This window comes from Mustela nivalis, assembly GCF_964662115.1.
Source record: "Mustela nivalis genome assembly, chromosome: 3".
Lineage (NCBI taxonomy): Eukaryota > Metazoa > Chordata > Mammalia > Carnivora > Mustelidae > Mustela > Mustela nivalis.
In genome coordinates this window covers 62169632-62186236 of record NC_139022.1, presented here as the reverse complement: position 1 = coordinate 62186236, position 16605 = coordinate 62169632, and the positions used below count along the sequence as shown (strand labels likewise).

Sequence of the window (16605 nt, the reverse complement as noted above, 5' to 3'; positions counted from 1 at the left end):
GCACTAATAATTTTGCATTTTGTGACCCTCAGTTGTTCAAGCCAGCTGTTTTGTTTGCCAGGTGTGTTCAAACTGGCAAAAGTCTAGGAGCCAGCTGAAGTCTGATGTAGACTTTCCTTTAAACTTAAGAAGGAAAAAAATTAAGCCAGGAGATTCCACTGTGGTGAATATATACTCATTTTTTTTAAATGCTGATGAAATCCCTACAGAATGTTCAGGGATAAACAGAAGAGAGTATGTGAGCTATGCTTATTCTCTACGGTCTTTGTACTTGGAAGACCCTGTGAATCAGCACCTTCTGCTTTGTGCCTCTCTCTCTTCATATCTGGAAGGGCCAGTGCAGGAGGGGCTAACCTCCCCTGTGGTGATGGGAGGTGGCTTTCTTCTTTTTATGGCTTTCTTTATATGTTAATTTCCTTCTATTAATCTGTTTTTTGTAAGCTTTAAAAAAAAAGATTTTATTTATTTTTAAAGAGAGAGAGTGTAAGAGCAGAGGGAGGGGCAGAGAGAGAGGGAGAGAGAGAATCTGGAGCAGATTCCATGCTGAGGAGGGAGCCCCATGTGAGACTTGATTCCACAACTCTGAGATCATGCCTGAGCCAAAATCAAGAGTTGGATGCTCAATGACTGAGCCACCCAGGTACCCCTGCACTTATTAAACTTTTAGCTATCAGTTGCTTAATAGATGGATAGATATATAGGTGTGTGTGTGTGTGTGTGTGTGTGTAATGTGCTCACCTGGTAAAATGTATTGAATACATTTATGTACAAGGTATGTAGAAGATAGAAAAATAAATATCAGTCCTTTGCTCACAGCCATGTGTGGGAGATGAGACATAGTCACATATAATACAACATAAGGTAGAGAATACCAAAAGGAAAGAGCTGAAATACTCTTTCCTATATGGTTAAAACTAAGCTATATTCAGGATGCAAGTTCGTTTTGGCTCCAGCCTAGAGGATTGGTCTGGCTAGCCCATGATGTAGCAGAATTTGAATTGATGGAACCCATGAGGAGTAAGATTTGCTTACATGGGAGGAGGCATTGCAAGGTAAGATCCGGAGGATGGTGGACCTACTGAGTTCCCCTTTTTCCGTGCAATGGGACACAGAAGAGAATAGAAAGAAATGGTCTCTGACAGCCTGGAAGTTGTTTTAGGGAAGAGGAGGATCAACCAGAAAGCAGAAAGAGGTGGTGTGGAGAAAATAGGCAAAAGGAAAGGAAAGAAGGAAGGGAGGAAGGGAAGAAGGGAGGAAGAGAGGAAGGAAGGAAAGAAAGAAGGAGACTGTTCCTGGTTGCCATTATGCCTTGGGTTGGCCAATAATGTGAACAAATGTCATAATCCTGGATCTGATATTTTTCCCCTTTCCTCTCTCTTTTTGCCCTGAGTCTGTCAGTTAGACACAAGTACCAGGTACTGTACTGGTTGAAAGATCCTGGAATGGTCCTGGAATGGTGTGAGGAAGGTTGGCGAAGCCTTTGTAGTGGCTGGGACCTGAAAATTGGGATTTCTGGGAAGAGATGTAGAGGTGGTTCTGTACTGAAGTCACTGTCATTTAGTGGTTATAAATGTTTTGATTTTGAAAAGATTGGAAGTGCTGAGGAGAAAGGGAGGACTCTAAGAGGGCTCAGGCAAGTGGGTAACAGGAGAGGAGAAACTGCTAGTGGAAGTCTTGACAACTCAGCAGATTCCTCAGTCTTGTTTTCTCACCAGCTGAACAGATGTTGTCTTTGAGTTGGTGGTAAAGGAAGACAAATGAAATGGAGAAGGATAGAGCAGAAACCTGAGCCACAGCTGGGCTGAGTCCCCTATTCCCTGGGGAGGGAGGGTGTGTGTGTGTGTGTGTGTGTGTGTGTGTGTGTGTGTGTGTGTGTGTGTTGGGTTTGGGTAGAGATGGACTATTAAGAATGTTAAAGAGGGGATGCCTGGGTGGCTCAGTCGGTTAAGTGGCTGCCTTTGGCTCAGGTCATGACCCCAGGATCCTTGCTCAGTGGGGAGCTTGTTTCTCTCTCTGCCTCTGCTGCCACTCTGCCTGCTTGTGTACTCTCTCTCTCTCACTCTCTGATAGATAGATAGAAAGACAGATAGATAAATAAATAAATAAATATCTTCTTAAAAAAAGACTGTTAAAGAGGGGTGCCTGGTGGCTAAGTCCGTTAAGTGTCTGCCTTCGGCTCAGGTCCTGATGGTCCCGGGATCAAGGCCTGCATCAGGCCTCCCTACTTAGCGGGAAGCCTGCTTTTCCCTCTCCCTCTGCTGCTTTCCCCGTTTGGGCTCTCTGTCTGTCAAATAAATAAATAAAATCTTTAAAATAATGTTAAAGAGTTATATAAGGTAAGAATCGATTATATGCGTTGTTTCCATTTACACCTCAGGTCTGCCCTCCTCCAGTCTTCCTTCCTTCCATCTTTTTCCTTTTTCTTTCAAGATTTTTTTAAAATTCAACTTAGTTAACATGTAGTGTAGTTTCAGGGATAGAATTTAGTGATTCAATATTTGCGTGTAACACCCAGGCTCATTACATCAAGTGCCCTCCTTAATGCCCATCACCCACCCACGTCCCCTCCAGCAACCCTCCGTTTATTCCTTGTAATTAAGTCTCTTAAGGTTTTTCTCCCATTCTATTTTTATTTTATTTTTTCCTTCTCTTTCCCTATATTCATCTGTGTTGTTTCTTAAATTCCACATATCAGTGAAATTCTACGGTATTTGTTTTTTTCTGACTGACTAATTTCGCGTAGCATAACACAGTCTAGTTCCATCCACATTATTGCATGTGTCAAGATTTCATTCTTTTTGATGCCCGAGTAGTATTCCAACTATATAAATGTGTGTGTGTGTGTCTATATGCCACATCTTCCTTATCCATTCATCTGTAGATGGACATCTGGGCACATTCCATAGTTTGGCTACTACTGACATTGCCACTATAAACATTGGAGTGCATGTGCCCCTTTGAATCACTATGTTTGTGTCCTTTGGACAAATACCTACTAGTGCAATTGCTAGGTTGTAGGGTAGTTCTATTTTTAACTTTTTGAGGAAACTCCATACTGTTTTCCAGAATGGCTGCACCAGTCTGCATTTCCACCAGTGCAAGAGGGTTCCCCTTTCTCTGCATTGTCCCCAACTTCTGTCATTTCCTGACTCAATTTTAGCCATTCTGACTGGTGTGAGGTGGTATCTCATTGTGGTTTTAATTTGATTTCCCCAATGATGAGTGACGTTGAGCACTTTTTCATGTGTCTGTTAACAATTTGTATGTCTTCTTTGGAAAGATGTCTGTATATGTTTTCTGCCCATTTCTTAACTGGATTTTTTATTTTTGGGGTGTTGAGTTTGATAAGTTCTTTATAGATTTTGGATACTAGTCCTTTGTCTGATATGTCATTTGCAAATATCTTTTCCCATTCCATGGGTTGCTGTTTAGATTTGTTCATTGTTTCCTTTGCTGTGCAGAAGTTTTTATCTTGATTAAGTCCCAATAGTTCATTTTTGTTTTTGTTTCCCTTGCCTCTGGTGATGTGTCTAGTAAGAAATTGCTGTGGCCAAGGTCAAAGAGGTTGCTGTCTATGTTGTCCTCTAGCACTTTGATGGATTCCTGTCTCACATTTAGCTTTTTCATCCATTTTGAATTTAATTTTGTATGTGGTATAAGAAAGCAGTCCAGTTTCATCCTTCTGCATGCTGCTGCTCAATTTTACCAATGCCATTTGCTGAATCCTTGTCGTGTTCCTGACCTTAGGGGAAAAGCTCTCAGTTTTTCCCCACTGTGGGTCTTTCATATAAGGCCTTTATCATGTTGAGGTATGTTCCTTCTATCCCTACTTTCTTGAGGGTTTTTTATCAAGAAAGTATGCTGTATTTTATCAAACACTTTCTACCTCTGCCCCCACTCCCTACCCCACCCCACTCATGCTCACTGTCTCTCTAAAATAAATAAATCTTTTGGAAAAGATAGCTTAACTGAAAAGTAGCATTGGAAATTATGGGTTTGATTTGAATAGTGTAGACAAGAGCTAGATCATGCAAGACCCAGATTTCTTGTCCTCATTCATGAATTCAGATTTCTAGGAAATTAATAGACATAATAATAGGTTTTGTATTTGTTGTCTAGACCACCGGGACCATTGTCTAGACCATTATTGAACATAATGTTCTAGATCATTCTTTAGAGATCCCAAATGTACTTGGTTTATAGTAATCTAAAGTATGTATCCCAAACATGAAGCTGATGTGTAGGAGTAAGTCTCATAACAAGTGAATGGGTACCACCACCAATCTAGTGCCCTTCCATCTCAGTTTACAGGCTTTTATGGTTGTGAAGTGATAAAGTGATGAACATCTTTCTGCAAGAAGAAGGACAACTGCTACCTCCAGTGATGGATATATATATGGAAAAATTCTAGGGCTAAGAAAGAAATAGCCTTTGTGAATGTCTTAAACATTTTAGAATAAATTAAAAAACACAGAAAGAATAATAATTCATAGTCAGATATTTTATCTGTTTAAATTGCAAGCAACAAATCTCTTTTTAGTTTCTTTAAGCAGGAGAGGAATTTATTAGAGGATATCATGTGGTTCATAGATTCTCTGGAAGAACCAAGGAATCAGACTTAGATGCCATGTATTCAGGAACACTGCCTAAAGAACAGTACTGATGGGTCCAGCAAAAGCCACATTGTCATCATTGCTGGACACTGACACCATAACTTCCATTAATTATTCTGGTCAGTGGATGCCAGAATTTCTTTTCTTTTCTTTTTTTTTTAAGATTTTATTTATTTATTTGACAGAAGGAGAGAGATCGCAAGTAGGCAGAGAGGCAGACAGAGAGAGAGGAGGAAGCAGGCTCCCTGCTGAGCAGAGAGCCCTAAAGTGGGGCTCGATCCCAGGACCCTGGGATCACGACCCGAGCCGAAGGCAGAGGCTTCACCCACTGAGCCTCAGAATTTCTACCATGGCTTCCCACAAACCTGGGTACCTATCCAACTACACTCACCAGAAAATGAATTTTTAGATGGTTTCTGCTTATGAATTCAGTGTTCTCTTACAAATCCAAGTTGTATGTGGATGTTTCTTGTTGGTAGTAATAGTGATATAGAGAGCTAGTGTCTGGGAAAGTGGGTTTCTGGCTTCCACTTTGTGGAAGTATGACAAAAAAGTTTGAGATTCCTCTTATATAGGAAAAAATAGGCTGCAAAGAGTGGCAAATGTCTGCTTCACAAGAACTGATAAGATTGAGATGTTAAACTGGATATAATGCAGTACCTAAAATGGTAGAAATTCTGTGCTATGTTATTTGAAGTTGTGGGATTTAAAAAGAGTCTGGGGTATAGTCCACATGAATGTCAAATGTGGTCTGTATTATGACCTAAACTTGTACAATTTCCAAAAAAAAAAAAAAGTACAAGAAGAACTATCACTGGAATAATAGTATGGATAAGGAATGTTTTAAATTAAAAAAAAAATTTTATTGAACATCTGCTAGAGTGCCAAGCTCTCATCTAGGTTCTAGGAATAAAAAATACTGAGCAAAATACACAAGGTCCCTGTTTTCATGGACTGTCATTTAGAGGGGAGAACTGAAAATAAACTAGTAAACACAGAAATGATTAAGAGAGAGAGACTTGAAAGGAAGGTGATAAGCAGGGCAATAGTGACTGGTGTAACTTTCCATAGAATAGTCAACGATATCCTCTCTTAGGAAGTGACATTTTACTGAGACTTGAATAGCAAGAAGTGACTATCTATGGAACAATCTATTAGCTTTCACACAGATGCTGATTATTTATGTTTTAATCATTTATCTGGAGTGATGCTTCTACTCAGTAGTTTTAGAGATATGATGGTTTCCTTATACTGTTGTGACTTCCAGTATATCCTGATTATTTTTTAAAATATTTTTATGCCAGTTCTAAGAGGATCATGCTAATTTCTTTGTGAGCTCCTTTGAAGCCTAAATACTGATGGGTAATTTCACAAATATCATGATGCCACTAGTTATGTCACTGCCATATAGCAATGACTGTCCAAATGGTAAGTGCTGCTATGGAATCACAGGGTACTCAAAGCCTGTTTGGCTCTATTTTGGACACCAAGTTAAGACTTTCTGAAGCAAGAGACTAAAGAATGAAAAAAATTTCCCAGAGAAGGGAACAGGGGAGTAGGAAGGGAAAGTCTTCTAAGTGGAGGAACATATGCAAAGGCCTCCAGGGAGACAAAACATGGTACATTTAAGAAATTGCATACAATCTGCATTTGGCTGAATTATATAGAAGAAAAGTGATGAGAGAGAAGATGCCAGCAGACTGAAGTCAGAAGTCAGTAACAGATGGGCCAGTAAGACTCGTGTTGTTCAAGAGAGGTAGGACTTTAGGCTGAAGAATAGGACACTATTCCATTCATTTAACACATTTTTATTAAGTGCCTCCCATGCACCATGCCCTGTTCCAGGCCCTGGGAATACGTAAGTGAAGAAACAGAAGTCCCTCCCCAATTAGTCTATATTCTAGAGGTAGAGGAAGGTAGATCTTAAATGTAAGAATTTTTTTTTTATTATCTGACAAAGACTATTTATTTATTGAGTATAGTTGACACACAATGTTACCTCAGTCTCAGGTATATAATAAAGTGATTCTATAGGTTTATAAATTATACTAGTTTACAAGTAGAGCTACTATCTGTCACCATACAACACTATTACAATATCATTAACTATATTCCTTATGCTGTGCCTTTTATTCCTGTGACTTCTTCATCCATAACTGGAAGCTTGTATCTCCCACTTCGCTTCTCCCATTTTGCCCAGCCCCCACCCCCACCTCCCCACTGGCAGCCATTAGTCTGTTCGCTATATTTCTAGGACTCATTCTGCTTTTTATTTGTTTCTTCATTTGCTTTTTAGATTCCATATATAAGTGAAATCATATGGTATTTGTCTTTTTCAGTCTGACTGATTTCACTTAGCGTAATATCTTCTAGGTCCAACCATGTTGTTGCAAATGGCACGATTTCCTCCTTTTTTATGGCTGAGTAATAATGTTAATCAAGTAAGATGCCATGGTTTTGAGCATTTTTGAGCTTGATACAGTATGGAAGTAATTTTTCAACTGGAAACAGCCAAGAGATTATAGATTAATACAAAAGAATATATATGTTGTTGACAGTGGCACTTGAGACTTGGGTGTATTTTTCACTTTTCTGAGTGAAACTAAACTACCATTTCTCAGACACAGGGAGTGTCTTGTCCTTCCTCTTAAACCCTTTCTGTTCAGGATTGCTCCATAATCCTGAATCCCATGGATTCTCAATAGTAAGCATTAAACAGAAAGAGACTAGTGGGTACATTGGTAGCAAGAGAGCTCTTAATGTCTTAAAATTATTTGGAACTCAATGAAGTTATGTTGTTTTGCAGAGATTTTTTTTCCCAAGATTTTATTTATTTATTTCAGTGAGAATGGGAGCAAGCGGGAGGAAGGGGCAGAGGGAAAGAGAATCTCAAACAGACTCCACACTGAGCATGGAGCTGGACACAAGGCTCAAGGACCCTGAGATCATGACCTGAGCTGAGATCAAGAGTCAGATGCTTAACCGACAGAGCCACCTAGGTGTCCCCGCAGAGGTTCTTTAGTAATGTGCCTTTAAGCTAGGGCTGCAGTATCCAAACTTCTCTGACAGAATTTTGTAGAAATTGTACTTAACTTGGAGGAATGTACCATTATGATACTAAACAACTTGAGGGAACTTTTTATTTCCCTTTATATTTGCCTTATAATAATTAAGAGTTGATCATAAGGACACCTGGGTGGCTCAGTCAGTTAAGCATCTACCTTTTGACTCAGGTCATGATCCCAAGGTCCTGGGATGGAGTCCCATATCAGGTTCCTTGCTTGGCGGTTTCTTCCTCTGCCTACTTTCCCTTCTGCTTGTGCTCTTGCTCTCTTGCTCTCTCGTTCTCTCTCTGACAAATAAATAAAAATAAAATCTTTAAAGAGTTGACCATACATGTGAGTTGAATCTAATAACTGAAGTTTTGTGAGTAAGCAAAGTTTTGATTTTTATTATTGTGGGGACAGTGGAATGACAGCTTAAAAAAAAAAAAAAAGTACTTTACACTTGACCAACAGGCTAGAATCCAGAGAAGTACCAACAGAGAGCTCTAAAGATAGATCCACATCGCCATCCAGTTCCTTTTTTGGAGAGAAGAAAGGAATCCAATTTTAATTAAGCCTCTGTCTCTTTAAAACAAAATGCGAGGTGGTGAACTACGTGGCACTTTTGATTATATGTTGAAACGGCACTAAGTCCCTGAAATCCAAGAGAATATTGCACTCTGGTCCTTTGTGCAGAATACTCACATGAGTGCTCACAGGAACCAATCCAGAAGCAAATTGCTGCTGATGGTAACTGACAGCATGAATTACTGCACTCTCAGAGACTCTGCCAGCATCAACCCGGATGATCTCACTTTTGCTCATATGGCAAGCAGAATTTGTGCATGTGCTAGAACCAGCCTCCCAAGTTCAGGGAACAGCAAGGTCTCTCAGCAGTTGTTTGAAAATAGCCAGCACCTTTAAAAATGAATCACTGTGGCATCTCATCAGCTCACCATTATAAAACCAAGGAAGATTTTTCTTTGCGGAGTTTCTGAACCTAATCATGTAAAGTCCCTTAGAAAAAGAGAAACTGACTCATCTGTTTATTCATCATTTGAAAACCAGACAAGTCATTGAATGTGGAAGACAACATCAATTTCTCTTCCACAAGCTGACCTGCCTCTAGGTCTGCCACTCCCTATGGTCCATTTGGAGACATTTTGCTGCTGGTAATTGTCATGTTGATTCATAACAACCTTTAGAAATCATCCTCTAATTTGGAATAAATGAGAATATTGAAAAAAGAACTATACTCTTTATTAAAAATGCTCAATTAGGGGCGCCGGGGTGGCTCGGTTGGTTAAGCAGCCGACTCCTGGTTTTGGCTCAGGTTGCAATCTCAGGGTCTTGAGATCTAGTTCCCAGTGGGGCTCTGTGTTCAGCACAGGGTCTGCTTGTCTGTCTCCCTTCCTCACTGTCTCCCACCCCTCTCTCTTTCTTAAAAAAAAAAAAAAATCTTAAAAAAATGCTCAATTAAACTAAACTACGTATGACAGGAAATGCTCTAAAAATGAATTTATACTTGTGTAAACCAACAGAACCAAGACCACTAAGATGTAATTCAAATATAAGAAGCGTTCATCCCAAATGTACATGCCTGGAAAGAAAAGCAGGAACTGAAAACATTCTTCCAAAGGATGAAATCATAGACCCAATTTTCACAACCCAAGATCAGTCTTGAGAGTACTTCTCTTATTTCAGACTATTACAAAACTTACCTAAATAGTACCAAAATTATAGGGAGAAAAAAAAAAACTTATGGTTTAATGCCCTTGCCATCATTAGCAATATAATCTACCATTTCTGGGAAAACAGACTTTCTGAGGTCTTGAACTCTGTTCTTGGCAGGTAAGAAGCCTCTCAGGTCATCTTTAAAGGCATATTTATTTTTAATGCTTAAGTCTACACATGTTTTCTGTTAATAAGTTGGACTCTTAAACAAGATTGTTATTCACTCTATTTATTTACCTTAGAAAGTACTCGGTTCTTCTGAAACAATGGTCCCTTTGAAAATGGGTAGGAAATAGAATTCAAAATTGAATTAAAATAAAGGGAAAATAGCCTTTCTTTCTAAAGTGCATGTTTTTGCTATCTCCAGAAGGGCTAATGGACTTCCAGCCTTACAGGTTATTTCTTCTGAGTTAGCACTGCTTTAATGAGCGAGAGAGAGAGAGAGAAAATGGGAGAACTTTGTCTGTCATGGGGAGCATGGGCTCATTTATGTACCCTGAAGGGACGGTTTTTATATTGGACAGTGCTTCTTATCTAGGGAAAGTTCAAGTTAGAGAAGATAGACAATCCCAGCGTGAGGACGTGCCGCAAGTAGTGGCCCCACAGAAAGTTGCCTTTCAACATAGGCAACTGTGTTCCTCAGGCCTCTCTTGTTAAACACATTCATAACTCAGCCTCTTGGATTCCTGATTCCTATGAAGTTCTCACTGTTCACCAAGGAAGAAGGCAGAGAAACTAGGGGTTCCCTCTTGACTAGTTTCCATCCCTTGTGTATCACACCCAATCTATCACCAAAGCCTTTCCCCTCTCACTCAGTTATCTCTTTCAAATTTGCAAATTCTCTTTCATCTCCTTCATTCCCATTCTAAGTACACATATCATCTCCTTTACAAAGAAGTCTCCTAACTGCCTTAGTCTTGTTCTCTCTGATCTGATCTCTACAGTTTCTAAAAGGTACATCAGATCATCTCATTCCTTTGCTTAAAATGATCCCTATTGCCTTCAAGGAAAAAAAGAAAAAATGAAATCTGTTCTCGCTTAAATGGCATATTTACCTCTCAATTAGGATTCTTTCTCCCCAGCCTTGCTTCATCATAGTTTCTGTTTTGAATGACCTCCCCTCCTTCTGTCCTCTGTTCAGTAGTTTCTACATGCCTTTCAAATTTTGATTCAGCTTTTACCTCATCCAGGAAATCTTTCCTGATCCTCTTTCTGACCCTTATCACAAAATGTTCCTGAAATACCCCTTTGGACCACTGTGTTATATATGCATCTTGAGGGTAGGTTCGGTGTTTTCATTTTGCTGACTTAACATCTAGCACAGTGCCTAGCAGGTGAATAGATGCAAGAAGTTATCATAGAAAGTCACACAGAGAAGGTGGAATTGAACTGAATCACTTTGGGGAGAGAAACAAGATGAAGTAGAGAATGATATTTGAGGCAGAAGGAGTAATGTGTATAGGAGCATGAGAGAGCTTGCCATGTATAGACAACACTAAGTGGTTTAGAGCTGCTGGAAAAGAAAATGTGAGATAAAGAATTCTGTAGCATGAGCTACATGTTCAGAGTTGTAACACATTTGTTTAATCTGTGACCAGTCTGTCTCAAAGTTTGGAAAGGCTTTTTATTGCTTTTCTTGAAGCTTTAGGAATTGTCAAGAATGAGGTGTCCAAATAGGATTATACAAAGTAACATTCTTACACACTTACATTGAACAAATTAGCCCCTTTGACACAGAAAACATACAATATGTTTAGTTTTTTTTAAATTAATTTATTTATTTTCAGAAAAACAATATCATTATTTTTTCACCACACCCAGTGCTCCATGCAATCCGTGCCCTCTCTAATACCCACCACCTGGTACCCCAACCTCCCACCCCCCAGTAATTTTATTTTTTATGAGAAATTATGAGATACAAATATGAGGATATATATGTGAACTAGTGTTTGTTCATAGCAGACTGTAAGAGGTAAAATTAGCCATGGAACACATTTCTAATGTAGTGAGATAAATGTCTTCTGTTAGTATTGTGGCATATCTCTGGGATGATATAGAGCCTCTTTGGGTGGTAATATCAGAGGTCTAACTTTGCAAATATGAGCTGGGAGTCAGTGGCCTTTCACAACTCTCAATCCTTTATCTACTTCTTACCTGCCCTGCATGTGGAAAACTTCAGTGGGAAAGTCATGCTGGAAGCATTTACTCCAGTGAGCATTCTCTGCTTATTTCCATTTTTTCCTCCTTTTTAACTACTTAGAAAATGACAAAAGAAAAGAAATTAAAAATGAAAAAAAGGGAAAATCTGAAAAATGAGAAAAGGAAGGACTCATTAAAGAAAATGTTTAGAAAGAATAAAGATTACTGAGGTTAAGAATATTTTAGAAAAAATAAAACAAGGCATTTTCACATTTCAGGTAAAATAGGTCACAAACTCAGTGGAAATATTTAATTACTGTAGTTGAAGAAAAAGTTCAAACTGTAATTTCTTCATGCAAACAGTGGATGAGAGAACAAGGAAGTCCAGTTTGAATTGACCTAGTGAGCAAACAGATCTCCCTGACCTTGTGGGGAAGTTCAGCTATCCAGCCTCCACAGACCTGGAAAAGTCCAAGCTGCATCCAGAACCAAACTGCCAAACAGATGATCAGTTTATTCAAGATAATTGTTCCATATGCTAATGTATGTATATCCACAAATTTGTGACTAAATATCTGGCTTTCCTTCTTTTTCTTATACCCTTCTTGCAATTGTTTTCTCTTCTTGCCATCAGATAAGAATACATGTATGTTTCAGAATATTCACAACAGAAAACATGCTTCCAGTGCTTACATTGCTCATAAAATGAGCAAGCTGTTATTTCTTCATTCCCTGATTGCATCTCTTAAAATCTTCATTTGGGCTGAAAGTTTCCAGATTATGTTTAGCCCTTGGTTCAGTTTTGTTAGAAAAGTGCAAAGTTGAGCTATCAGAGTTTTTCTCCCCCCTGGAGTTAGTGCAGAAGTCTTCTTCCTGGGGTGTGGCCCAGTCCTGATGAGTTTCTAGATCCTGTGCATCAAGTCCTGTCTTTGACTTTTGCCTCCTCTCTGGGGCTGCTGTCTCCTTCTGAGGTAAAATAGGTCACAGGATATCAAATGGTCTTGAAGAGTCACAGCAACCTCACATGGAGGTTATCAAGACTTGCAAACCACTCTTGGCAGCTTTTCCTCCTTTCTCTGTGCATAACTGTGTTTCAGGCCTTTCTCAGCTGGAGATAAGTGGGGTGGGGGGTGCAGGTGTATAGAACATCAACAGTGACTCAGTGGTAGAAGCCAAGGTAGGAAGAACCCGGCTACACTAACAGTTGCCCTGTGTTTTTATTTTTCGCAATATCTTGGTCTTGGTTATATCTTTACTAGGATAATAGGGAAAAATATCATTTTATACTTTAAGTGACTTTACATACAAATGGGGGAAAAAAAAGGCCAAACTTGTAATATTTTGTTTATAGTTAGCTGTATAAATATGCAGACATTAAAATAGACAAGTTAAAGGCTATTATAACATTCCTTTTTTTGTTGTATAAACATACCAAAAAAGATTAGAAGTACTCATTTCATTTGTTGTTTTTTAAACAATTGGGAAACCTCAGTGACATCAGTTTTCAAAACATTTTTCTTATTTCTATAAAATGGAGGAAGAAAATAATAAGAGCTGTGTAAACTTCTTATTTATATGCATAATATTTTTAAAAGTTTTCATTCTTAAATAAATGCCTTTTATATTTAGGATCCATCTTGAACTTCTCCAGTGGGGTTCTTAATATTCTCTGTTAAACTTTGTGAGTTATCTCTCTGTTCTCTTTCTGATGTATACTTCCATACCTTATGCCCTGGCAAAAACCCTCTGGACGAGAAGTTCCCTCTGCAATTCCAGGGTTTCTCCTAGTCAGACTCTTAGTGGTCTTAGTGGTCTATAGAGCTGAGAAGGCATCTGGTGATTTGAACTGGAAACTCTGGGCAAGAGCTTGAGCTTTGGAACAGGGTCTGGGGCCAGATGTGGGCTTCACCTCCAGAACCCTCTCTCAGGCTGGGTAAGGAAGGGAGGAAAGCAGAAGCAGTATTCTGCACAGTCTATGGCTTTACTTAGGATTTACTTACAGCTGGGTCTAGACAAAGGCCCTTAATTGTAGAGTCCATTTTGGGAAAGGATGGATTGATTTTAAATCATGGGTAGGTAAAGTTTTGAACGCATCCAAATAATGGTATTATAGGCCAGATTTTTACCATATTTACATGGCAAAAAATGGTGTTGGACCATATGGTTCACATATGTCCATTTGGTATTGGACATAATGTATGCTTTACAAAGGTTGGTAGGAAATTCAAATGCAATATGGTATTAATTTTTTTATTATTATCATTATTTATTTATTCAACTACTATATATCGAGTATATTCTATAAACCAAGGACTATATGACATGCTGATAGTCGTGAACAAATACAATACAGTCTTCATTCTAATATGGTCTATTTTAAAAATATGATGTCTCTGGATGTATAATATTAAGTATAACAAGGGAGTACCTATTTTAAAACTAATTCCTGTTCTTGCTTTGATGAAACAAAAATTATGTATGTGTAGTAGATGATTGGCTAATTACCATTTCCCTGTATTTTAACAAAACTATTCATTTTTTAATAATTATTTAATAATTTAAAAATTAATTAAAATAGTTTGAAAAGAAATATTTTGTATTTTGGTAGCCAATATGTGTGCATTTTGTCCAAGTAGAAAGGTCTCAATAAAAATATGTCCCTTCAGTATTATGCTTAGCAAAATAAGGCAATCCGAGAAAGACAACTATCATATGATCTCCCTGATATGAGGAAGTGGAGATGCAACATGGGGGGTTTGGGGGGTAGGAAAAGAATAAATGAAACAAGATGGGATCGGGAGGGAGACAAACCATAAGAGACTCTTAATGTCACAAAACAAACTGAGGGTTGCTGGGGGGAGGGGGGTTGGGAGAAGAGGGGTGGGGTTATGGACATTGGGGAGGGTATGTGCTTTGGTGAGTGCTGTGAAGTGTGTAAACCTGGTGATTCATAGACCTGAACCCCGGGGGCTAATAATACATTATATGTTTATAAAAAAAAGTGTCCCTTTAAAGTTATTTGGAATTTATTTCAGAAACACTGATAATTCTAGGTCTATTGCCAATAAATTAAATATTAGTTTTTATTTCTTTATTGCCTTTTATTTTTTTCTGTCTCCTACTTTTCTTTCACCATATTCTCCAGAAGAAAGAGCTTCTGGATCTGAATTCAAAAAGTTGGTTTAAGTCCAGTCTTTCCTCTTCATAGTTGTGTAACCTTGGGAAGTCACATTTACTGTATCTTGGCCTAGTTTCCTCATCTGTAAAATGATAGGATTATATTGAATAATAGCCGAGATCCCTTCCAATTTTAACATTCTCCGGTTCTTTAATCTTCCGGATTTGCGGGTAAAATGTAGAGACAGGGACATGAACACATGTTGAGAGATGCTTTTAAAATAGAAACAACCCAGAAGTTTGGATTTAGTTGGAGTTATGAATGAGTTCTGGTTTGCCTTTACTACAACACAGAATTCTAAACTTGTTATGCTTTACAAATTCATATCTTCCAAGGAAAATGCATACATGTGGGTAAGCAAGGCATTTAGAATGATTGTAACATTTACTCAGCAGAAATTAAAAGCCACTTCAAACTAGAGATAGTGACGTTGTCTTTGGCCAGGGCAGGTACAGCTCAGATAACATCACTGGCAGATTATGTACCAAGTCACAGCTGTATCACAGCACTAGCCAGAAGGCATCCTGTTGACGCAAGGCCCAGGATCCCAGCTCACTTCTGACAGCTCTGTACTTAGACTTTCCTGATCCCTTCCTAAACTGAAAGCCTTCTCCTCCTTCTTTATGCTCCATTTCACTTGCATTTGGTCTTGTATTAAAATTAGTTGCGTACAACTCTCTCATTTAGTGGTTCCTAAGCTCCTTGAGAGAACCCAATCTGTCTGGTTTACATGTGTATTTCCCACAGTTCCTTGCACAAAGTAGGCACTCATTTTTGTTGAAGTAAATATTTCAACTCAGTAGCTGAGACTACTGAAGTTAAAAACAATCACAAAAGAATCTTGTTTTATATTCTTAAATTCTAATGCAAGGGCACAATAGAGGTACTGAAACCCAAGCTTGATATGACAGAATGGCATCCAATGAAAAGTCTCATTTCTACTGAGGTATGGGAATCTTGGCAGCTCAGACAAGCTGAAAACAGTCTTGCCTGGGGTTTTGGAAGGAAACTCAAATGCCTTTGTAGTTACCCAAGGGATGATGTTCACCTGAGGTCAGCCCAGTCAGTGATCCACTCTCCCACCTAAAGCTGTCTGCATACTTCCATAGAGCCTGGCCATGGGTCACACTGTTTTATCACACAATTCATTACTTGCAGTCTATATAGACCTAAGGCTTTATGCTACACAAAAATGTACTAGCCTGAATAGAGCACGAGATAATAAATGAAAAAAATCATCTACTATAGAGATTCAGTGGCCAGATATACTCTTCTCTTTTTGGCAAATCTCATTCTTCTCAGTTAAAATCACTTTTAACTTTTTTCATGGTTTCTTCTATAACTATGGTAATATGGGTATTACTATATTTAGTTATGGTTAATATAATCTACTAACTTACTTCTTGATTACTTAATTTTAATTATTATTGATTTACTGCAGTGAATGTTGTAGATATAACTTGTTGAAATACTTCTCAGCTTTTCTTCCATTCTTTCCCCTAATATATGGTATTGTATTTTAGTTTCAGGTTTTCTGTTGTTACTTTTTTCACCTACAGTAATAGTGTGTTTTGTTTCTTGTTCTCTCAACTTTAAGTTTGTCTATTAAATCAGTGCTATATAAGATGATGAAAATATTCAGGGGCCCTTTCAGTGTGATGGCTTGTGTCTTTCTGTATTTTATTCCTTTTTTTTTTTTTAATAATTTCCTTTCCTTTATTTATTTTTTTTTCCTCATTCTGGACCCCCAGTGGGCTGGACATTGAACTTTGTGGATTGATACTTTGTGACTCTTATATTCTCCATCATGTGTTTCATCTCTGTATTTTTTCATTCTATGTTATGATATTTTAAATTTTTGCTGCTTTTTTATGAATTTTTTAGCTTTGCATTTAAA

The 16605-nt window shown here is 38.3% G+C and overlaps 1 long non-coding RNA gene across 1 annotated transcript in view; it reads left to right on the top strand.

Moving 5' to 3' along the window:
- LOC309861210 overlaps positions 1–16605 on the top strand; it is a 309191-nt gene that overhangs the window by 217932 nt on the left and 74654 nt on the right. The gene's annotated exons all lie outside the window — the stretch shown is intronic.